The following is a 25855-nucleotide window of genomic DNA, read 5'->3' on the forward strand; positions in this document are numbered from 1 at the left end:
TTATACTATCTGACTTTTTGATTATAGCTATCCTAGTAGGTATGAAGTGATAGCTCATGGTTTTAATTTGCATTTCCCCCATGACTAATCATGTTGATAATTTTTTCACGTGCATATTGGCCATTTGTCCATTTTCTTTGGAGTAATATCTATTCAGGTCCTTTGCCCTTTTTTTAAATTGGATTATCTGTGCTTTTAGTATTGACTGGGAGAAGTTCTTTATATGTTCTGGATACAAACCTTTATGAGATCTATGATTTGCAAATATTTTCTGCAATCCTGTGGATTATATTTTAGCTTTCTTGATGTCCTTTGAAGACAGAAATTTTTAATTTTGAAGAAAATATTTAATATTGATGGAACATCTATTTTTCTTGTGCTGCTTAAGCTTTTGCTGTTCTATCTAAGAATATTTTGCATAACTCAAGATCACAAAGATTTACTCCTATGTTTTCTATTGTTTTATAAATTTACCTCTTACATTTTGGTCTATGTTCCATTTTTAATTAATTTTTAGTATATGGTGTTATGAGGTCCAACTTCATTCTTCTGCATGTGGATATCCAGTTATTCCAGGACCATTCGTTGAAAGGACTAGCCATTCCCTATTGAATTGTCTTGCTATTCTTGTCGAAAATCAATTGGCCATATTGATCTTTATGCCAATCTTAACATCTTGGTTATTATAATTTTGTAGTAAATTTTGAAATTGGGAAGTCTAAATCCTCCAGCTTTGTTTTTTTCAAGAGAGTTTTGACTATTCTGGGTCCTTTGCACTTATATATGAATTTTAGGACTTTTTAATTTCTTCCAAAACAGCTTGCTGGAATTTTGATAGGGATTGTGTTTAACCAGTATATTATTTAGAGAGTGTTGACATTTTAACAATGTAATTTCTTCCAATCCATGAAAATGGAATCTTATTCCATTTGTTTAAGCTAATTCAATTTCTTTCAACAATGTTTTCTGGTTTTCAGAGTCCAAGTTTTTCACACCCTTTTTGTTAAATTTATTCAGAAGTATTTTATTCTTTTGATCTATGGTAAATGCAACTTTTTTCTGAATACCATCTTTGAATTGTTCATTGCTGTCACAACTGATGTTTTATATTGATCTTATATCTTGAAATCTTGCTGAACTAGTTTATTAGCTCCAGTAGTATTTTACTTGATTCCTCAGGATTTTCTAAATATAAGATCATGTCATTTGCACATAGAAATAGTTTTATTTCCTTTATAATTTGAATGCCTTTTATTTATTTTTTCTTGCCCAATTGCCCTGGCTAGAACCTCTAGAACAATATTGACTGGGACAGTCAACATTCTTGTCTTATTCTTGATCTTAAATGTGAAAAAAATTCAATTTTTCACCATTAAGTATGATGTAAGTTTTTTATAAATTGACTTTATAGTTTGAGGAAATTCCTTTCTAGTCTTAGTTTGTTGAGTGTTTCTTTTCCTGAAAGGGTGTTAGATTTTGTCCCTTGCTTTTTCTGACTTAAGATGATCCTGTGCCCTTTCTTCTACTGACATGGTGTATTACATCAACTGACTTTTGGTAAATTAATCTTGCATTCCTGGAATAAATCTCACTTGGTCATGGTGTGTAATCCTTTTTATGTGTTACTGGGTTGGATTTGCTAATATTCTGTTGAGGGTTTTTATCTATATGCACAAGAGCTATTTGTCTGAGTTTTCTGATGTCTCATCTGGTTTTGGTATCAGGACAATACTGGCCTCATATCATGAGTTGAGCAATGATCCTTCCTCTTGTTTTTCTAGAAGACTTTGTGAGGAATTTATATTAATCCTTCTTTATGTAGTTGGTCATATTTTAACTTTTTCAATTTTTCTACTTTAAAAAATGCAATTCTGATAGCATCCCCAACAGGAGGAAATGAATGTCTACCTTTCACTCTGTAATCCTGAAACTAATCTATGGGACCTATGATCCACGTTATTGTCAAAGTTTGACTTACAGGAAAGAGAAAGAACTTCAATTCGTCCTTTAAAAAAAATTTTTTTTTTAAGTAGAGGAACTTACATCAGCGTGAGCTGCTTCTCCTGTCTCCCCAGCTCTCCTCTATTACACTACCCCTCTCAAATGCGGGGTTCGAGCCAAGTGAGAGCAGATCTGTTCGGCGACACTAAGGATGACATGTGGCTGATTCCACTTCCATCAGCGTCTGGAGAGGGAGGGGGTTGGGCCCAGAGGGTCTCCCGGGGCGGGGCGGAGGAGGAGGGAATGCAAAACAGAGCCTCGCCCCTGACACCCACGGAGCAGCAACGCCCCTCGCTATAAATTCGGAGCTGCAGCGTAGCTCATGATTCCAGCGCTCGGCAGTCAAGGTCCCGGGCATTGGGCGACAGGGCGCCTGGGCAGACGGACCGCTAGCCGCTCTGCCGGACCAGCGCGGCGATCGATGGGGAGCAGCCCCAGCGCACCCCGCGAGTGAGGGCGCACAGCCGGGGCGCCGAGGCGGCGCGCGGAAGCCCCGCACCAGCGCAGCCAGGTCCCGGCCAGGCGTGGGCGCAGCGTCCGCGGCGCGGGTGAGTCTGCGCCGACCGCCCGGCCAGCCTTGGGGACTGCAGGGCGGGGGTGGTCAGTTTGAAGTCCAGGGGTCCTAACTGCGGGAGCTGTCCTGGGAGGTTCACGCGGACCAAGGAGACACAGCTCTTATTTCCCGGTCGGCGCACCCCGGGAGCTGGCAAGCCCTTCCCCAAATCAGATGAGGGAAGTCTGGGCTGGGGGAGAACAATTTGATATCGTTTGCCCCAGAAATTTAATTACCATCTGACTAAACTTTTTCGACTTACCCTATCAAGAAATGTGCAGAAATGGGATGCAACCAGTAAAACTTTCTTCCTGAGGCTTTTAGCTAACTCTTGTCTTTTCACCGTGATGACCTGAGTAGAAAGCTGGTATAACTCCACGGGGTGTCCATTTATAAGTTGTGCTACTTCTAAAATGAAGTTAAGAGTGTCCCCAGCCTCCCTCTCTGCTTTACAGGCGATGCCCCAGCATCTCTCATCTCCCCCTTACCCCTGCCCGCAAACCATACCGGTGGGGCCTTGGCACCAGGCACTGCTCCGACCTGGGTCAAACTCTCCCGTCTTCAGGTGTTCCCAGGTGTCCCTGGAGTCATCAAATTGGGCTGGAGAGAAGCCTGAACGACTCCACAAACCAAGCCCCACAGGCCTCCTGGCCAGTGCACATTTGTAACCAAGGAGGGATGTTAGAAGCTCTGGCTGGCTCCTTCCCTCCCCTCTACTTCTCTGTCTAGCACCCCATTCTCCAGTTCTCTTAAACGCCCAACCCAGTCTCTCCACAGAGCCAACCTGTTACTTCTCCTGAAAGACCTCAACAAGTCGTTCCCAAAACATATCTTGCCCTATTGTCTTTGGACAGCCATTAGAGACCTGGCTATTTTACCCATCTGAAGCTTCTTACCAATTCTTTGTTTGTAGAGGGCCTCATTAAATATTAAAACCCCACTACAGGCCCTCAGAAGCCCTCAGTTCTTGGTGGAAGTTTGTGTGTTCACTCTCCCCTGGGATCAAATTTGGGATTTGTTTGCATTTATTGCTAGTGTCATTCAGAGAAGAGAAAATAACAGTGAGAGAGACAAAAAATCTGGCTCTCCATGTTTTATCACTTTATTGAGCAACTTGTATCCCCTCCTAAAGGTGCCTCCTCCCTCAAGTGATTCTCTTGGTAGTTAAATCTGCAGGTCCTGGATCCCCAGGTATTTATTCCCTTAGCATAAACTGTAACCCCATTACAAGACACTGCCTGCTCTCCTTGTCGCCTATACTGGCTCTCAAGGCCCACGTGGGTAATCTTTCGTCAGGCAGCCGTGCGTCCCACCACCCTTCCTGGCAGACAGTGCAGGGGCAGGGAAGCCCATGGGGCAGGGAACAGAGACTCCCACTTAGCTGACTATGTGCTATTAGAATTATTTCACAGTTCTGAACCTCAGGTGCCTGCACATAAGGTTTCCTCCAATGATAGAATTCCTTGATGTCTTTTGTTTCCTAGTTTACTGCTTAAAAAAAAATTACCCTTTTAGCCCTTGATTGGGATACTCAAAACCATCCCAATAACTCTCTGGAAAAATTACCTGCTCTGGAAAATCATTAGGTTTCAGTGCTGGCTCTAGGCATCCATCCCCCAGATTACAGTTGGTAGTTCTGTAACTTGGCTGAAAGCTCAGGGAGGGGCCCCAAGTTCCTAGATCTCAACATTTGATAAAGTTTCATGATTATTAATGTCAGGTCTGTTATCTACTCTGCCTGTCTCTTTTTTTCCTGACTTCATTGTTCTTTGTGCCCATCATGAGGCCTTGATTTCTGGTTTGGCTTCTCTTTGACCTTAAACTGAATCAACTGATCCACCATCCAACTCAGAAGAAAACTGGTTTCCTTCCACTGGGTCCACTGATGCCAAAAAATACTTATTTTCCTTAAGATTTATAAAATGTCTTCAGTCACTGTTGCTTTGGCAAAGCTCACCATCCCAAATTTCTGAGCTTAAATCTTTCCCATCCCTCTCTAACCCTGGTTAAGTGTTCGAAGAAGGACAAATCTGTCGACTGGGTGTTTCTTCTTGCTTTTCTCTTTTCCCTAATTGGAGTTGAAAATTGCCTATGTACATATATACTTTTGTGGGGGGGGGATTGTTTTTGTTTTTCTACTGCTCTTGTTGTTATTACCATGTCGATTTGGCCTATGCTAGAGGGAAAATAATGAAAGGTTTAGTCTGCTGCTTACCCGAAGCCCAGGTAAAATCCTCAGCTACAATGGAGTTTGAAATGTTACATACCTGATACATGTCTCCTATAGTTTTATCTGTGCTGTCACTTTGTCCTTTTTAAGCAGATAATTGAGAGTTGCTGTATTTTGCTTTCAAATTTGTTAGAGGAACCAAGCCCAAATCGTGCCCCGGCACACTTGATGTTTTGGCTGCCTGATGAAGGCTCCCGGCCTTTAGCCCCATGCTCATTAGTTTACCTAGTCCTTTGCCCTCTCAGTCACGACTGGGCAATGCCAGAAAGTCTCCCAAGTAGGCTAACAAATTAAGAATTTTATTTAGAAGTGTGAAGTAAATCCAAGTGTTGTAAAGATTAAAAAGCTGTCCTGAAGACACATTGTAGCAATAAACAAATATAAAGCCAGAGCAACAAAATATGACCAAGTATCCAAGGTCGGCTTAGCAACACTTTTCTCCCAAGTTGTCCAGCAAATTGGGCAAATTAGCTTTTAAACCCATCATCACTGGAAAGTACTATTATTTTTCTTCAAAATAGTTCAAAATATAATATATCTCTTTCAAAATTGTCTAAAGTCATTGAATTACATGGTTTGTGTTTCTTTTAATATAGATATTTATTAAAACAATATTCCAAAGTTCCCATAAGCAAAAGAAAATTTTTGTAAACAGGAAATTTTTCCCATTTCCAGCTTAAATTTAGCTATCACTTTATATTTTCTATTTTATTCATGATATGAATTTTAGCTACCAAAAATCAATTTTTCAGTGGCTTAAACCATGTTAAATGAAGCAGTGTCTAGAGATATTTAAGGTAATATTAAGCTGATTTGGCAAATGACTATTATCCTATTAAAGCTCTAAAATACATCTAAAATAAATACATCTAAAAAAACAACTGAAGAGCTATAAGTTTGCACAATATTTATTAGTAGTTATTTTAATGACAAGTTTGACAACTGGATATAGAAAACAAAGTATGTATTTCGAGCAGTCATAGAAGTGACAAGTAAATCTTGCTTTTAGGTATGGTCATATTAACATTGAAAGTTTTGCTACCTGATTTTGATTCTTTCTCTTCCTAGCAGATGATCACATGGGGGAAAAAGTCCCTTAAGCATGAAAACCAAAACTGTCTTTCAAAATACTTACTAACAAAGAATTCACTATATACTATAAATGCTGTATGACAGCTTTATTTTACATTATTCTTATAGCTCAATTTAGAAGAGATTGTTTTTGTTTGGTTTGGTTCCTAAATAACATTTGGATGGCATAATCCAAACATCTTAAGTAGGAATAAATGTCTAGAATCTGCCAGTTACTATAAAAGTTTCCTTCCTACTCCCAAGAATATTTTAAATTGTTTTGCTAGCAAAAGTAAATTTACTTACTTTTCTAACATTTACAAATGGAAAACCGGTATGCTTGGTTTTTCACAATTGCACTATACCTTCACAATCAGAGTCTCAATTCTAGATGTCCTTAAAATTTTAAATCAGAATTAATAGTCCTTAAAATTTTAAATCATAGAACTAATAATCATTTAGCTTGGGTCCACTTTTATGTGATTTCTTGTTCATTTTATACACATATAAGCTGTTTTGTTCTTAGCCACATGATATTAAAATCTCTGCTAGTTCAGTGGACTTAAACTCTTTGAATGGTTAACTTCAAAGTAAGAATATCAGAAAATACATCTGTGGTTGTGCAGTCTTGAAGAGAGTTTATGATTGCTGATTTGCTCTCTAAGATTTATTCACATGTTTCCTGACTTACATTTATCTAAACTTCTTTCATCTACCTTGGAAAATGAAGAAGTGTATCTATGAAATGTATCAACAAATGGAGAAAATACTTACAGAGGGAGTACTATATATCAAGTCGCATCAAGCCCTCAGGACACACGAAAGTATAAAACTGGTCTTTGCCCTAGAGAGATGTTGGTCTAGCTAAGTACATATTTAGATATGGGTCTCTCTAATCATCCCAAAGCCACTGGGACAGGAAGCCATTTAAAAACAACCCTCCTACCAGCCTACCTTCAGAGCAGGTGGAATGTCTAATGTGGCCACACTGTTTGATTGCAGCCACTTCCATAATAACTACCACAACCTTCCCCTCCCTGTGGGATGAGAACTCCTGTGATAGCATGGACCACACCCAATGCCTCTGACTTTAGAAGAGAGATGTTACCCTGGTACATACAATAAAATGACTTAAAATTGATGCTTTATTCATACTAACTGGGGAACTAAGTATTAATGCCATATTTTAGTCTAAAGCTGTAATGGCAAGGCAAAAGTAGAGAGAATGGTAAAAAAAAAAAGGAGAAATAGAATAAAAGGTTGAAATATAAAATCAGTGGTTCTTGAGACATTAGGAAACAGGTAAGGCAAGCATATTACAGTCACCAGGAAGCACTTTCAATGTGTATATGTTGTCTGCATTTCCACCTATTGAGAACCACTACTGCAGAGTAGGAGCAACCATCCACGATTCCCTCAGGTGTCAAGGTCTACAAACCAGCAGGATGGGCATCACCGGGGAGCCTGTTTGAAGTGCAGATTCTCAGACCCCACCCACACCTACTGAGAACTTGCATTTTAACAAGATCCCCAGGTGATTCAAATGCGCATTAAAGTTAGAGAAGCAGAAGGGTACAGTACCTATGCCTTGTAGAAAATGATAACCTAAAGGTTATTTTCTTGGCTTTTTAATAAGCTAACATTTTTAATAAAGGTAACATTTATTAAGCACATGTAATCTGCCTTTAAACATTACTTTTATTTAATCCTCACAACATCCCTATGAAATTGTAGCTGCTTAATCCTGTTTACAGATTGGGATACAATCAAATGTGGTAACTGGTCAGTCAAGATTGAAACTCAGCAGTTCTGATTCCTGTGCTCTTCACTGTCACCCCATAGTGTCTGCTCTACCCGAGGCTGCCTGTCTGTTAAGGTTAACTAATTGTTTGAGAATTTATTTGTAATTTAAAGTTATAATTTGAAATCAAATAATTTCCCTCATAGAAAAAAATAAGATCTTTTCCATTTTAGTTACATTTGCCTGTCATCTTACCTTTAAATGTAATAATGAAGAATTCTAGAAATTCCTTCTTTAGTTGGGAACTAAATACTAAAACTGTAACAACCCATTATTTATAACTTAAGATTTGGTACTTCTGTTTTTTTCCCCATAACTTACCTAAAATTTACTGTTTTTACCTTTTGGTGTTCTGATACTACAAAAAAAAAGGTCTCCTTGAATTGAACAAGTCATTCCCTACATACATAAAATGTTCAGCATTCCAACTCAGATTACATAGCACTCGGTTTTTAATGTAAATATTTATCTATAAGCATGGTTTACAAAACTGTAGTTGAATATAGTTACTAACAACTTAGTCTGTAAGCAAATGATGACTTATTTTATTTAAGCCAGTGACTCCCCCAAATGATCCAGTGTCTGAATGATTTCTCATAGTGCATTTAGATTCTCTGAGAGCTGTCAGTGGGATCAGTCTAAATGTCTATTGACAGGGTCAACCACTGATGTTGGTCAAAAGACAAGTGAGCCTGGGTTCCTGATATGATCATGTTTGAGAGGAGATGAATGTCAAGAGGGCTGAGCAGCCACAATTTTCTCAGTAATAAAGGGACTTCCCTGGGAGACAGAACCTCACCAGCTGTTTAGACCTGGAATGTTAAGCAGCACTAATAGTACAATGTCTAACATGTAAATTATGGCTAAGGGCAGATTCAACCCCAGGGCTGCCCTGATGCCGACTATCAGGGTTCAGAGAGAGCGTAGTGACCAACAGACACCCTGCACATAGCAGGCAGACTTTCTCAGGGCTGATAAATGATAAAATGCCAGTGATTCTCTTAGGGCCCTTTACAGCCCTGCTGCTCACTTGTGACTGTGACTGAGAATATAATCTGCCCTGGACCTTTTTCTAAACAAATAGAAAAAAATATCACAACATTTCTTCTAGGGAACTTCATACATTTATAATTTTATCATCACATACACTCTTCTTCACTTTTTGACCCAAACTCTTCTTATTAAGCCAATTCAAATACGTTTTACATGCTTCTAAATCCACATGGTATACCCCTCGAACAAGAATGTTCTATTAACTCAGTTTTAATAATCTCTTTCAGTTCAAATGATGTCACTTCACATAAAACACATTGTACTATGATGTCTCCCAGCCCTTAACCTTGACACAGTTAATTGCTGCCACTTTATCCAGAATGGAAAATAATCTGATGTGATTCCTATGCAATGATTTCTTAAAAGTGTTCTGGCATTTGATATACTTGGTTAACAGAATGAATTTTTGAGAGAAACACACATCTATTCTTTTAAATTCCCATTAGGTTAAGCCATATGATAGAATATTATAGAGTGCTATATATTTATAAAACTATATATTTAATATACAATTTTTAAATAATTTTATATGTTTAAAAATATTTTAGTGACAAGGGAAGATAATCATAAGCAAATAATAGAGTAATATGTAAAACATAAATCATGGTGTGATCCTGTGTGTGTGTGTGTGTGTGTGTGTGTGTGTGTGTGTGTGCATGAGATTCTTGTCACGGTGACATTATGGTCTTTATTGGGGTCACTGGTATTCTAATAAAAACAGCGTACTTATATTGGCACCGATTTATAACTAAAAATCACTGATATATTCTTTAAATGCCTGAATATTTGAGGAACAGATAAGAAAGACTCGGAAAAATACATAACAAATCTTACATGATTTTGAGGGTTATTAAGATCAAGGCTAAGATCAGATCAAAGGTGGCTTTTTCTTTTTTTTTTTGCATGTACTTTCAAAATTTCCTACAAGGAATCTCTATTACTTCTATACTTCTTTCTTTCTTTCCATGTCTCCTGGAATTTCTATTACTTGCCTTATAACTTACTCTAGATTTCAGGCCTTAAAAACTATTAACTCTCTAGAGAATGATATGGGCAAATCCAACCCTGAGTCTAGTTTTTTTTCTAAGATAGACTAGAGCCCGAGTCCACAGAATTCCCACCACACCAGTATTTGGTAGGAGAAATCTTATGGGAAATTTCTCTTGCTATAAAAACAAAGCCACCAAGAAATAGGAATAAAAATATCTCCTTCTAATACCAAAATTCTTTTACTTAGCAATACTATTGTAAAGTTGGTGTACAATGCTATTTAAAAGTAACCTATACACAGTCTTCTTGAATAACTCTTCAGCTTTAAAAAATTTTCTTACTTAAAAAAATCCCCCAAAGCTATAAGGAAAAATACTGATGAAGTTGGCACATATAAAATTGTAAATGATTGAATATAAAATAAAGTCAAAATATAAACAGGAACTTGGGAATGCTGTTTGCCACACATTACGTGCAAAATATCAACACTTTAACATGAGAAACAGTGAACGACCCAATTGAAAAATGAGTGAAGTCCATGACTAGGCAAACTGGTAGAAGAGTAACTATAAAAAGTAAGAAAACAAAAAGCTCAACCTCATTAGTAATTCAAGAAATGCAAATCAACCCAAATGTGTGCTTTTCATTTCTCAGACTGAGGAGAAAACTTAAGATCCAATGAAAGCCAGATTTCTAGTATCATAAATTGGCATAACCTTTATGGAAGACATCTTGTAAGTATCTTTCAAAAACTTAGAGTGTACAATTTGCTTCAACAGTTATGTTTGGAACTTCTTTTGCTAATATATTCATGTAAGTACAAAGATGCATATGTATAAATACGATCATTGAGGCATATTTTTTTTAAGCAACCAAAATGGGAAACTGAAAAAAAGAAAAACCTTAAGGCCCATTAATAGGGGGCTAGTTAAGTAAATTATCATGTAACAATGCAATGAATGAAATTCGGTATAATCACCAAAATGAATGAGATAGACTTATATATATTGATGTAGAAAGAAAGTTCTTGTTTGTTATGCCTCAGAAGATTGGAGACTGATGAAAATTAGGCTTGGGGTGGATTAATGATTGTGCATTGAGCATTGACTCCCCTATACAGAATTTTATTGTTGTTAACAACCATTTGATCAATAAATATGAGAGATGCCCTCACACAAAAAAAAAAAAAGTATACACTTCCAATGGTAAAATAATAAGTAACCGGGATGTAATGAATATAGTCAAGATATTGTAACAGCTTGGTATGGTGATAGCTGGTACCTAGAATTGTCATGTATATAAATGTTGAATCACTATATTGTACACCTGAAACTAATGTAATGTAATACCGTGTGTCAACTACCCTTCAATAAAAAAATAATTATCTACAAAAAATAAAAAAATAAAAAAATAAAATAAATTAAAATAAATTAAAAAAAAGAAAGTTCTGCTAGCCATATTATTAAGTTTAAAAGAAACTAAAGAGCAGAATAGTGTGATGTGTAAAATGAAGTACACATTTATATGCATGTGTATACATTTTGTGAAGTCTTAGAAGGATACATAAGAAACTATTAGTAGTAAGAATCTCTGTGAAGTGGATGATTCAGAGAGACAATTTAAGAGGGCTAGGAGATTGTACTTTCATTTTATGGTCTCCTGGGACTTGATATGTATACCAACTGCATGTATTATTTCAATAAAAAATAAAAGCAGAAGAAGACATTTTAACAAGTTTTTTTTAAATTATGGTACAATAATGCCTATATAAGGTTTATAGTAAAAAGAATCATTACTCAAAGTTTAACTGTAGATTCACAAGTAAAAATATATATATTATTATATTATATTTAGTAGTTATGTCTACATATGGGTGTTAGAATAAGATTGCACTATTTTTCCCCAAAACATTTTTTCTCCTGTAGTATATATCTACAAGGGCTCAAGGGAAGATGTTGACTATAAACAGGAAAAGGACAAGATCCCATCACAGACAGCCACTTAATACAACCTAACTCTACATAAGGAAAAGTACATCCTTGATGTGGATGAGATGGTCTCATTCCCTTCGGAAACATTTTTAAGATGTTGTGTTAATGCTTATTCTGTAAATTAAAAAATGAAACTGACTATATTTAGTGAATCACATTAATCTTTATTTTTACAACTTTAATATGTGTCATCCAAAATATGTCCTTTTTTTATTAAGGTATCATTGATATACAATCTTACGAAGGTTTCACATGAGCAACATTGTGGTTACTACATTCACCCATATTATTGAGTACCCCCCGACACACCACCACAGTCACTGTCCATCAGCATAGCAGGATGCCACAGAGTCAATACTTGTCTTCTCTGTGCTACACTGTCTTCTCCGTGACCCACACACACACCATGTGTGCCAATCATAATGCCCCTCAATTCCCTTCTCCCTCCCTCCCCACCCACCCTCCTCTACCCCTTCCCTTTGGTAACCCTTAGTCCCTTCTTGGAGTCTATGAGTCTGCTGCTGTTTTGTTCCTTCAGTTTTGCATTGTTGTTATACTCCACGAATGAGTGAAAATATTTGGTACTTGTCTTACTCCGCCTGGCTTATTTCACCGAGCATAATACCCTCTAGCTCCTTCCATGTTGTTGCAAATGGTAGGATTTGTTTTCTTCTTATGGCTGAATAATATACCATTATGTATATGTACCACATCTTCTTTATCCATTCATCTACTGATGAACACTTAGGTTATTCCATATCTTGGCTATTGTAAATGGTGCTGCAATAAACATAGGGGTGCATATGTCTTTTTCAAACTGGTATCGTTTTCTTTGGATAAATTCCTAGGAGTGGAATTCCTGGGTCAAATGGTATTTCTACTTTTAGTTTTTTGAGGAACCTCCATACTGCTTTCCACAATGGCTGAACTAATTTACATTCCCACCAGCAGTGTAGGAGGGTTCCCCTTTCTCTACATCCTCATCAGCGTTTGTTGTTCCTTGTCTTTTGGATGTTGGCCATGCTAACTGGTGTGAGGTGATATCTCATTTGTTGTTTTAATTTGTTTTTCCCTGATGATTAGTGATGTGGAGCATCTTTTCATGTGCCTGTTGGCCATCTGAATTTCTTGTTTGGAGAAGTGTCTGTTCAGATCCATTGCCCATTTTTTACATTAATCTTCTTTTCTTTCCAGACTTGATACTTGACAAATCGGTCTAAAATGGCTGACTTTTTATCTGAGTAAGTCATTGAAATCATCCCAGAAGTTCTGCATCCAGGTAAATATCTCACACCTGTAGTACTGTCAGTAGTTTTCTCTAATGTGTCAGCAGTGGCAGTTGTAAAAGAAGCCACACATACCATTTTCTAGTGACAGAAACAAAAAGTGGAAAAGAAATTCCAATCTTACCCTGCCCCTTCCAATATACAGCTTAAGAACATATATATTTATATTATTTTAAATGTAAACAGTGTCAGAATTACCAAGATATTTATGTATGGTTGATAAGCCATGTGAGAGATTTGCAGCCCCTTGGTGAGGATCTCCTTGTGGCTGCGGGTGACTGAACAGTGCTCTCCAGAGTACGTAAGCCTTCAGCAGGGCCAGGGGGAAATGATTGCTCCCTCCTCAACCACCAAATTAGGAACTCTTAACAAACATTTCCCTGACTCCAGTAAGATACAGGACAAGGGGCAATATGGGGCATGCAGTCCAGCCCCCTGCGAGGCATGCGTCCATGGTTACACAGTGGGCATTTGCTGCCCTGAGAACCTGAGAGGGCAGTAAGGCAGGCAAGGGACTGCTCTGCCAGTCCAGCTCCTGCACATGGCCCTGTATAATATTTTTCATAAAGAGACTCCTGAATTTTCCCCAGCTTGAAAGAATTTTTTCTCCTGACAAAAACTCAGCTCAAAGAACAGGCCCTCAAATTCCCAAATTAACAGGGGAGATGCTCCCTAGTCCCTCCAGGGGGAATGAAAAGAGTGGCTTGTCCCCTTCTGAATATGTTGTGATTCCATTTTATCAAAGAAGAAAACAGATAGGAGAGGTGGTGGGTGGGTAGACAGACGTTAGAGGTGATTTTATTCCTCTCTGCTCCATTGGCAAGTAGGAAACACTTGCAGGAAGGCACTCCACAGTGTGTTAGGAAACTATTTAGGACTACTTTAATCTGGGAGACAAAAATAGTAACGTTCTACAGAGCTCCCTAACCAGAAAGCTTCAGGGATTTTGTTTTTGTTTTTGAGTCTAGTTAAGTTTAGGATGCTAGGCTGTGCATGTTTTCAGCAAAAATCCAGCTCTGGAAAACATTCATTAAAACATATGTCCTAATTAGGGATACAATAAGACAGGGAGCTTTATTTTATATTATAAGACTACTGAACAGAAGGAGCTCTTTGTCTGTAATACCCCACCAATCTTAGCGCAGAAGAAACAGGACAGTAATCCATAGAGGCTCCTGTTGGAAATGATTCTTGGACCAGCCTCCCTTCTGTTATTTCAGAAGCTCTCAGTTTTTTACTAACATGCACACGTTTGTATCAAAACTTTCAAAGTAACTGTGACATTCTGTTTGCAAATAACAAAACACTAAAGAAAACATCTGTGATATGTTCAACTTCTTCAAAATCTTTAAGTTTCAGATGAATAAGCAAAACATGCTTAATTCCAAGACGTTATTTGTTTCTCAGAGAACCGATGCTACACCATTCAGCCACTAACAGCATCTTTGCCTTTGGTTTCCTCAAAAATAATTCCCAAGGCCTCATCCCAGTCTGTGGACACTGTACTGAAATATAAAAAGTGTTTTCAGAAGGACCTTCTGATTTTGTAATGTGCCTTTTACCAACTATGACTACAGAACCCTGATCTCATATTGATTTAACCCAATTATGTATAAATAGCATTATAAAAAAACAAAAAAGCTTGTTCATAGGACCAAAAAAATTAAGGTTGAAATGTTCTTATGACAAATAAGGAAAACCTGATTAGGACACTTAAAAGAATAAATGAAGACTATATTTAGTGGCTTCAAAATCTATAGACTTTCACTATCCAGTATGGTAGCCATGTGCTACATGCGGCCATTCAAATTTAAATATAAATTAATCATAATAAAATGAAATGAAAGTTCGCTTCTTCAGTTGTATTAGTCACATTTCAAGTACTCAATAGACACATGTGGTTAGTGGCTACTCTGGGATAGCACAGATGTAGAACTTTCCTATCCTCACGGAGGGTCCTACTGAAGAGTACTGCTATAAAAATTATTAATAATGCAGTAGGCTTCCATTACCACTTGGTAAGAAAGCTTTAAGCTCTATTAAATTTATTTGGAAATTTAAAATATTTTTTTATTTTGGTATCATTAATGTACAATTACATAAGCAACATTATGGTTACTAGACTAAAATATTTTTTAAATTCTAATTTCCTCAGTTGTACATTATCTGGTATATAGTTTCCATAGGTCCCTTTCTCTTCTTCCGATTTATTTGCATATTAAAATACACAGAATTAAGTATTTCATGTACTCTTCTAAAGTGAGATGTCTTTGTTTTCTTAAAATTCATGAGAAGAGGTGCACACAGTTATACTGAGCTTCTACATGGCTGTTGGTCTTTTTTACCTGTATCACTGATATCCCCAAGTAAGCAAAACTAGCAGAGATGTAGGATCATTTTAAACGCCAGTATTTTTTCTTTATTCTTTATATTCTGTGAGGTTTTATTTTTCCCACAATGATAGATACACCTCAATTGCATTGCCTTAATTAAAGCCAAGTTACATTTTTAAAGAAATTGGGGAGCTAAGCAAAATAAGTATTAGACCACTTACTTTTTTATGGAAATGTACAACATATTGGAAGACTGCACTTTTAGTTCCAAATGATATGTATCACAGATAACAGGAGTTTGTTCTTATTTAATATAATCACCCCATTATAGTGTATTCTTAAAGTTCTTGGTCACCATTTTTCTGCTAATATGATCCATTATTAAAATGTCAGCTGCAATTACTTTACAGTCACTTATACCTAGTAGTTCAATTACATTTGTTTCTGGACTAATGGTTGTGTGTTACACAAGGCAAAAAATTAGAAATAGATTTGCCTTTGAGTCATCAAAGCATCAAGGATTTGAAATAGCTATGTAACTAGCCGTGAGAAAAGCATATGACTCCAGCCAATATTGCATTTACATATTTAATACTCATTTTTCAAAGAAAGCATAAATAATAGAAGTTTGACCCAGTCTGAAACTGTCAAATATGAATCCTAGAGCCTTACCAATGAAAAAAAGACAAATTTGTTGGCCATTTGTGGGGGGTTTCTTTCGATAAACAAAAATACCGCTTTCTTTACAGACTAACAAGTTTACTGCAAATAACCTACTTCATGAACAACTTTTGTTGTGAATATGGCTGGTAAACATTGTTTATGTTATTAGAGATACAAAATGTTGGGATAAAAACAAAAATGAAAATTTTTAAACCACCACCCTCCCTGCACTCTCACCCCATTTCCAACCTTCATGTCCCTGCCCTTCTGGTCTGGACCTCCCTCAACTCTGAGCCCAGGGAAGGAGAGGAACCCCAGGGCTGGGGCGGCCCTGGGTACCTGCTCCAGGTCCGCACCTCCTCTCCCAGTGCTGGACAGGGCGGGATGAATAGTTTATTTATGTACCTCGTGCACATTCATCATCCTATGCAAGTCTCCCATCCCGGCTTCTGCCAGTTTCTGTGCCTCATTCCCTCCAGCTCCCAAGGCCTCTCCAATCCCCCGTCTAACTAGTCCTGAGAAGTGGGATGGACAGGGGCCGCCTTGTTTGGAATCAGCAGGGTGCCCCTCTTAATGGACCCTCACCTCCTCTCAGCCATCCAGCCTGATCATTACCCATCAGGGTGAGCAGGCCGTGCCTGCCACTGGGAGGTGGTGAGGGGCAACCCCCACACAGTAGGAGGCAAGAATTGCTCCCTTCCCCGCGCCTGACAGCAGAATGTGCAGGACCAGGCAGCCCCACTCAATGGGCAGGACCCTGGCCCTCTCCTGCTCCAGCCCCTGCACCATAGTTTCACCCTCCCTTCTATCTCCAGCCCCACTGGCAGAATCAGCTTTGAGTGACTGTACAGTTTCTCGCCGTTGGAGAAGACTTATTTATGGAGTTGCCCTTGTTTAATGGTCTGAACTTAAAAAAAATTAAAAAACAATTTTTATCTACAGAAACATTGTTCCTAGGCTTGAATAGTACAACTGGTTATGCTTAGTGCATAACTGACTGTGTAGGAGACTCAAATTTAAATTAGACTACTGTTAATACTTCTTAACCAAAAGAGCTCAGAGAATTAGCATCTAAACTTAGAGGCTCTGTTTTGCTGGCAGGAAAAACTTTAGTACTAAAAATGTCATTCTCCCCCTTCAATTAGTAGTCAATCCTCTTAAGACGTTTATGAAGATTTACAGATATGAGTCATTTTTTTTAATTCCAGAAAGGTGTAAGATAACTCAGAAATGTAAAAATAAATATTAAATGTAATAATGCAGTGCAGACCTGGGGGACGGTAACCAGTTATCTAGAACTAGGTCTTTGGCACCTTTCCAGCATTTAAACAAATGCTAGGAGTCCCCGGGACAACAAGTGCAATGTCACACCGCAAGTCCACCAATCAGGAGCAGCCTTCTTTCTCCTCCTCTCATTCAGGCAAGGCCAAAATACTTCCGCACACAGCATGGGCCGCACTGAGAGCAAACAGAGCTGCTGCAGATAGAACTAGGCCGTGGGTAAAGGCTGTCTGTTGACCTAGAGCCCGAACCTTGTCTCCTCATTGCTGCTCCCAGGTCAAAGAGGAAGAACAAGGTGGGTGTTCCACTGTCCCTCTAGTGCGGTTAGTGTACAGAGCAGGAGGATAAAGCAACTGTCTTCCTTAACAATGCAAAGCAAGAAGTTTGACCTGCTTTGGCAATATGAAAGCAGTGAAAATTTGAGTCATTAATGACAAAACCTTCTAATGTGATATATAAAACACTAATGGGCCAACCATATTGTATTTAAAGCTATTAATGAATGCCAGCCTTTGTTTTACACAAAGTATGTTTATCTATACACAACTGAGGAAACAGGGAGCGTCACAAATGACCCTGAGAGAAGTACTGATCCACAATACATCAGCTTGGTTTGGGGCCACTGAAGTCAGAGTAGGCTCCCCATGGATTTCTGCTAGAATTTAGTTTTAATTAGATGGATAAATTAGACAAACATACCACCTGAATTAAAGAATGAGAAATAACAATATGCACCAATTAAGTAAAGGAAAAGTTATACTACGAATAAAACAGTAAATGTCAACAAATCAAAAAATTTATCTTAGCTTCCTTAAGAGATATGACAAATGTAGCAGACCCAATTTCAATCTTAAACTGAAAAGAGCTATGTAATCTATTTTGTGATTTTTATTTTCTTAGGATGTTTTGGTATCTTTAATATTTAATCAAATTTTTTCTTTTTTTAGTTTCTATGTTGTCACCATCCACCAATCCATTTTGGAGATGTATATATACATATATATATACCCAAGAGAAAGTAATTCTGCAATCCTCCTCAGCAATTCATTTTAACAATTAAGAACCCTTAAGCTAAATAGAATAATTCATTTCACAGGAAACTTTTATTCAATACATATAATTAGTTTTAGTTAACTTTATTAATGAAATGTTGCAAATCAATTAGGTTTGTGATAAGCAGATGCTGAGGACCCAAGAGGGGCTGTGTCTCTCACAAGAGGGGAAGGTGATACACAATTTAGTCGGGAAGCAAATGTAATTAGATTTGATCAGCTGAGTATTCCTGTCCTAATGTGGAGTCAGGCATACCCAAGCCTGCGTAAATAGTTGGAAAGAGGAGGGAAAAACAGTGTGACTTAGAAAATGTCTTCATGGTCCTACTGGCCACAAACTGACAGCTGAAGTGGGCCTTTGAAACGATAGGTAGGCAGGTTTTCTTCAGACAGGGCTGTGTTTTAAATTTCTTTGTCAAGTCTGAATGCCTTAAGTAGGGTAGTATATGAACTATGGTATTTAAAATAGACCCCACCAATCCCCAATACCTTATCTCAGGTGCTTCACACATTTATATAACTGCCCAAATCCTGATGCCATTTCAGTTTGCAACTCTAGTGACATAGAAGTTTGGTCCTGAACAGGTGTGGGATAATCCTAACATTTATTTCTTCTGACTCTAAAATGGTAATATCAAAGAAATGTCATAACAGTAAGATTCCTTCTGAATAGGAATTACATTAAATACAAGTTATTCCTATTTAGGGCTGTAATGTGCAACAGATTTGGCTATGAGTCATTCAGTAAGATTTTTTTTTTGGTATCATTAATCTACAATTACATGAGGAACATTATGTTTACTATACTCCCCCCATCACCAAGTCCCCCCATATATCCCATTACAGTCACTGTCCATCAGCAGAGTAAGATGCTATAGTATCACTACTTGTCTTCTCTGTGTTGTACAGCCCTCCCTGTGCCCCCCCGACATTATGTCTGCTAATAGTAATGCCCCTTTTATTTTCCTCTTATCCCTCCCTTCCCACCCATCTTCCCCAGTCCCTTTCCCTTTGGTAACTGTTAGTCCATTCTTGGGTTCTGTGAGTCTGCTGCTGTTTTGTTCCTTTAGTTTTTTTCTTTGTTCTTATACTCCACAGATGAGTGAAATCATTTGATACTTGTCTTTCTCTGCCTGGCTTATTTCACTGAGCATAATACCCTCTAGCTCCATCCATGTTGTTGCAAATGGTAGGATTTGTTTTCTTCTTATGGCTGAATAATATACCATTATGTATATGTACCACACCTTCTTTATCCATTCATCTACTGATCGGCACTTAGGTTGCTTCCATTTCTTGGCTATTGTAAATAGTGCTGCAATAAACATAGGGGTGCATATGTCTTTTTCAAACTGGGCTGCTGCATTCTTAGGGTAAATTCCTAGGAGTAGAATTCCCAGGTCAAATGGTATTTCTATTCTATTTTTAGCTTTTTGAGGAACCTCCATACTGCTTTCCACAATGGTTGAACTAATTTACATTCCCATCAGCAGTGTTCCCCTTTCTCCATATCCTCACCAACATTTGTTGTTGTTTGTCTTTTGGATGGTGGGGATGCTTACTGGTGTGAGGTGATATCTCATTGTGGTTTTAATTTGCATTTCACTGATGAGTAGTGATGTGGAACATCTTCTCATGTGCCTGTTGGCCATCTAGATTTCTTCTTTGGAGAAGTGTCTGTTCAGATCCTCTGCCCATTTTTTCATTGGATTATTTGCTTTTTGTTTGTTGAGGTGCATGAGTTCTTTATATATTTTGAATGTCAACCCTTTATCGGATCTGTCATTTATGAATATATTCTACCATACTGTAGGCTGCCTTTTTGTTCTATTGATGGTGTCCTTTGCTGTACAGAAGCTTTTCATCTTGATATAGTCCCACTTGTTCATTTTTGCTTTTGTTTCCCTTGCTCAGTAAGTATTTTTGTTAGACACCATGCCAGTTGCTGTTCTCAACACTGAGGACAAAGTGTGAGTAAAGCAGACAAAAATCCCTAGCCTCACAAAATTGACATTCTAGCATATATAGACATAAAAACAATCAAGGGAAGTATTCGGTATGCTGTAAGCCATGGAGAATGAGAATAGAGTATAAAAGCAGTAAGAGGAGAAGATGCAGTTTTAAGGATGTTCAGGGAAAACCTCCCTAGTAAGAAGGAAGGAAGTCTATGGCATCTGGGGGAAGACTGCTCTTGGCAGAGAGGAGACCCAGTGCAAAGGCAGAACTGTGCTAGCAAGAAATAACAATATGTAACAATATGCTTAAAGATTTAAAATGCTCTGAAGTATAGTAAAATGCTTCCAAAACTGAAGATCTTAATAAGTCAGGCCTGTGATTCAAGGCACAATGAGTAGGCCAGCACCCTAGAAACCACAGAAGAAGAAGAGTGACAAAACAGAGATCAACTATTGAAGGGCATGGACTAACAGGATGACTAGGAACATGTAGAGGGGGTGCTAGAAAAGAGGAAATAAATGGAATTTTAAAACCTAAATGGTTTAATGACTTAAAATGCTTTGAAGTACAGTAAAATGCTTCCAAAATTGGAGATCTTAAGAAGTCAGGCCTATGATTCAGTCTGCAATGGCTGGCTCAGTGGCGATTACTTGACCTCTAACTGTTGGAAACCTGCATTTGATGTCCATTCCTCCTGGACACCAGCTGACTCATTCGGTGCATTTGGTATTCTTCCGAAACACTTTGCCTATCAGTGACCTGTAATCCCATGTCTCTAGGCCTGAAGATAAAACTCCTAAAGTAATAGAGAGTTAGGGGTACACAACATTGTCATGAGGTTATTTTGAGCTAAAACTTTGCCCTCTTAGACAAATACACCAACGAACTTAGCAAGTCCTAGGGATACCACTAAATGCAAAATGATTTCATATACTGGTTATTCTACTTAAATTATTTTATTTTCATGTCCAACAAAAAGAGAATTCTAAATGAAAAGATACATTTGGGATTATACATGTAGCATCCATCCATATATCACTAGGAATAAAATTATTTAATGGAAAATCTCAAGTTCAACTAAATCTAAACATATGAGATAGTCTGAATGAGAAGGAACAATCCTGACTATTAATTTTTAGTGATGGTATTTTCTCATAATCCCCATGATTTTTTCTGTTCTGCTATCCTTTAAGATTTCCTAATGAGGATTAGGGAATAGGCATATTTAACAAACTGTATTTGCAGGTTGGAAACAAGAAAATGAAAACTAATAGTTTGTCTCCTACTGATTTGATTTTCTACAGCTCCTCTCTTACCAGCTTAGACAAAAGACTTGGTTACTATTTCTAGAAGATGGGGCCAAGGAAGAGACAAACATCTGTGATGTCATGCTTCCCCCAAATAGGCCAGCTACTTTACGGGTCATCATTAGAGATCTCCCCTAGAGTACAAAATGAAAAGTGATCATGGATGGGATGACAAAAAATGAACTTCTTTGATTCTAGAAAAATAATACTCTGGTTAACAATGCTACAGTAAATATGTTGGTACATTTCTTCTGCACACAGGGAAGGTTTTAGGGTATCTACTCAGAAATAAAAATGGTTTGATTTCCAAAGCGGTAGTGATAGGAGACTCCTGGAGTTGTGCAGAGTTGACAGACAGACATGGGGTTCAGGCCCTACCTGCCAACATGGGCCCGGCTCTCCAAACTGAAATATGACCCAAAAGAACAACTTCTGGTATAATTCCAGGTCCTAAGGTCAGTTCCAGGTCCAAATAGTTATTTGTAACTGTGCAGGCATTTATTTCCCATGTATCACTGACATCCAGAAAATCAGCCCCACAAAGAACTGAAACATTTTGAGAATGTATAACTTTAAATGAGAAGTTTTCCTTCTCTCACACAAAAACATGAAAGTTGGTTTGAACTGACATGGACTTCTGTCCAGGTGAGTGAACACCTCTGATTTCAGGAAGCAGGCACCTCTTTTGTAATCGCAGCGTGTCCTTGGAAATTGCTGCATAAAGGCCCAACAGCCAAGTCTAGTCCTTCTCCGAGTAAAACCTCTTTAGTTGTATGTCAGTAGCTGCTCTTTGTTCTGTTCAGGGCTCATTACAAAATATAGCAGGTCTATTTCTAAATCCCAATGGTACTGGGAAGACAAGTTGAGTTAAAATAATGCCTGTAATTTAATCAGTATTCTGTTCCTAATAAAAAGCTAGTTAGTCACAGCTTCCCTCAAACCCCTCTCCCACTTATTTCTCTCCTGAAAGGAGATACTATACAGCATTTTAGGGAAAACAAACTTTCCTCAGTCACTAGGGGTGGAGTAATGAAAGGGTTGAAAATAACATTTTAAGCACAATCATGATCACGTTTTTTCTTTCAACTCCCTAAAGTTGAACAGTCTTAACTTCAGGTTTTTAACTGCTCTGAAAATAACTTCTGTCTCTAGCTGACTCATATTTCAGTGCAATATTTTATCTTCTTCATCTGGTAGAGTCCCAAATTTAAGTCATCATCCAGATCTAAATAAACAAATGAGACTTAAAGTAATCTAAATGGCAAATCTCACTCAAAAAAACAAAATCTCAAATCCAGGAGTGAGTCATCCTTGAGACTCTCCCAACTTGTGATCAAGTTTTATGTGTGAAAACTTTGGAAGACCAGTCTGGGAAACAGCCAGGGCCAGGTGCCATTTCATACATAAGCTTACCTACTTCTGATAACAATGCTTAGAAGCCACTATGATTATTGGTAGTGTACTGTATTGCTATTTTAAAAATGTAGTCACAAAGGATAGAGAAAATAATAGTTAGCCATCTATTAATTGGACATGAGGCACTGAGTCTGTCACTTCATCTGCCATTTTCTTACCTAATCCACCAAAAAAAAAAAATTCCCTGCAAGCTAGGTTCTCTTATTGGCTCCATTTTTTCAGGACTGAGCCTGAGGGGCCCACATTGCCAGCCAATGCCAGCACCTGAACTGGAATTTGAGACTGACTCCAACACCCTGATTCTGACCATATCTCTCCCAGATGTAACACATCAAACTCCAGAGCCTGAGATCTTCCTGTTGCTGTTTTTAATTAACTGCTACACTACCAGCATTTTTTAACATATATATATATACAAGTGAATACTGTGTTGATATTGAATTACAGGTTTATACTAATACTGCCTGCAAGTATAAGCTATCATTATTTTGAATAATAGAAAAGTCAGGAGCTCTGAAAGGAAAGTTCAGGATTGAGTAAAGCAGGTATTTTTCTGTCACATTTCAGTGAAAAAATTGTTAATTCATATGCGACCAGCCATACTCAGAATTCCACCAAGAAATGCAGAAAAACTTAACTACTTAAAATAATGTGGTCTGGAGTACAAATGATTGCACTGTGAATTAGCTCCCTTCTGCTGTAGAATTGATCACTTGGATTATGTAGATAAGCAGGGTAAGACATTACTAAAATTATCCTTGAATCCCAGCTTTGAGGTCTATATGAAACACTAGGCAACTTGCCTGCAAATACATAGAAAACTCTTCTTAAAAGGATTGGGATGGATTATTTTTCCCTCTGTTAAATATAAGCCTTTGAAATGAACCCAACTGATCTGCGAAATAACACTTGCAAATTGTTGTGTTTTAATAAAGTGACAGACTGAGAGAGAAGCCACAGTAGACCTGCCTAGGCTTCTGGAGGCAATAGAGGCCAGGAACATTATCCAATAATGCCTTTTAAAAGAAGGGAGCCTCTTAGCGGTAAACCTTGCCTGGCAACAAATGCAGCCACTTACTCCAAATGCAGGCATAATTAGAATCTATGAAAATCTAACATCAGAGCCCTAAGCCCCTGGTGCAAAACACAGTAAATTACAGCTTTTATTTCTGTAATATTTTCAACCATTCCATTTAAATATCTGAATATATGAGTGTGCAGTGTTTTAGGAGGGCTGTTCTGTACGGGTATGGCAAGATTTTGACACTATTAATCAGATGACGTGTAAATGGAACACCTCAGGTTTGGATTTTTGGAAGGCTTAGAGCCTGCACAGCTGCTGGCAGAGGGCAGGACCCAGATCCCTAGGAGAGAAAAATCCCTGGTGAACATGGAACACAGTGAAAACTTGGGGGACCTACCTGGCAGTAGGTACCACTACCAATCACCACCTTTATTATAGCTTTAACCAGGCAAGCCCAGGTTCATGCATGAGTTTCTAAAGTTGCAGCACAGCTTTATAAAGTAATCCTGCTAGGACATTAATTTTTAATCTAATCTTGGTGACCAATCAAAGAAAATCTTAAAAACCTTCATAGAAGTTGGGAAATTGGGGTTTTAAATGAACTGAGAATTAATTTCATTACTTTTTTGTTGCAAGAGGAAAAAGCTTTAAAATTGAAAGTTAAAACACAGAGGTCTTAAAATACATTAGAGAAAAAAACTAGTTTTTAGAAAATAAATTTTGTTTCTCTGATTTGTGACTGGCCATTGATTTCTGAGCATCAAAGTATGCTCAGCTCTCTGCTAGAAGTTGCAGGGAGACTCCATGCCCTTCCAAATGTAAGGGTTTCTATTAGCTTTTCTCTTTCATTTCCTAAAGTGTTGTGATTTTTATTCCCTGGTGTTGTGTCCTTAAGATATTTTACATCTTAAAACATAGAAATAGGTTTTGAAATTTAAAAGCTCAGTCTCAGTCAGTTGGGTATGCTTTTTTAAAATAGGTAATACAGACCTCTAGTGGTTGAATAGTTTGAAAGCCTCTGCAAGCAAAGGAAATTGTGAGGCAAGTGCCTGCATTTTTAAGAAGAAAAAACAGTTATTAAAATTAGGCATGTTGCAAACTGTTGCAAAATTCACATATTTCAGACAAACAAACCAGAAAGGTAAGAATGTGCTTTGAGGGAAGGGGGAGCATTTCCCATCCTTTTCAGTGCTCCTTGATTTTCCTAAAATAAGCAAGGACCTTCCCCCCAAAGTCCCAGCCAGAAGTGTGGATCTGTATTGATTTTCCTCTAAAAGATTAACATCCAGTTCATTCATTAGATGAATGGAGCTGACAAATATTCATGTTACGTGAAATAGACTTTATCTTCCTTGGTACATAATTTTGCCACACTAGGACTCCTTCCTCTAACTCCTGGGCTCCCTATGAAATTGCAGCAGACCCTCACACAGTCGCAGCTTGCCTGCCCTGTTCCCAGGGCTCTCAGTGGGCAGACACACTTCGCTGGAGTGGGCTGGGTGGCTCTCCAGTTGACAGAAAGGATAAACTATTGGATCCCTGTGCAAGCTTAAGTGATTGCTAATTGTCCTTCTAGACTAGCACTTCTCAGACTTGGATACACAAAACACCTGGAGATTGTTGAAATGTAGATGTTGACTTAGTAGGTGTTGGGTGGAGCCTGAGATTGCTTGGTAGTTCGCTCCCAGGTGATGCTAAGGCTGCTCAATCGGAACCACACTAGGAAGTAGCAAGGAGACGAGAACATCTCTTTTTTTAAGTATACTTTTTGTTTTTACTTATTTCATCATTTTTTTAACTTAAGTGACATCTCTTAACATTTAATTTTTGAATTTATAAAACTTTTA

At 37.9% G+C, this 25855-nt stretch overlaps 1 protein-coding gene across 2 annotated transcripts in view; it reads left to right on the forward strand.

Moving 5' to 3' along the window:
- Positions 1-2321: 2321 nt before the first annotated feature.
- Positions 2322-25855, forward strand: part of AGTR1 (angiotensin II receptor type 1) — a 48583-nt gene continuing 25049 nt past the window's right edge. Inside the window, exons 1-2 of one of the 2 annotated variants that reach the window (XM_057499018.1) lie at positions 2322-2549; positions 12885-12969. The gene's annotated coding sequence lies outside the window, so the exon portion shown is untranslated. The remainder of the gene's footprint in view (positions 2550-12884; positions 12970-25855) is intronic. The other variant, XM_036896387.2, reaches the window with a different exon arrangement.

Source organism: Manis pentadactyla, chromosome 1 (genome assembly GCF_030020395.1).
Source record: "Manis pentadactyla isolate mManPen7 chromosome 1, mManPen7.hap1, whole genome shotgun sequence".
In the NCBI taxonomy this organism is placed as follows: Eukaryota; Metazoa; Chordata; class Mammalia; order Pholidota; family Manidae; genus Manis; species Manis pentadactyla.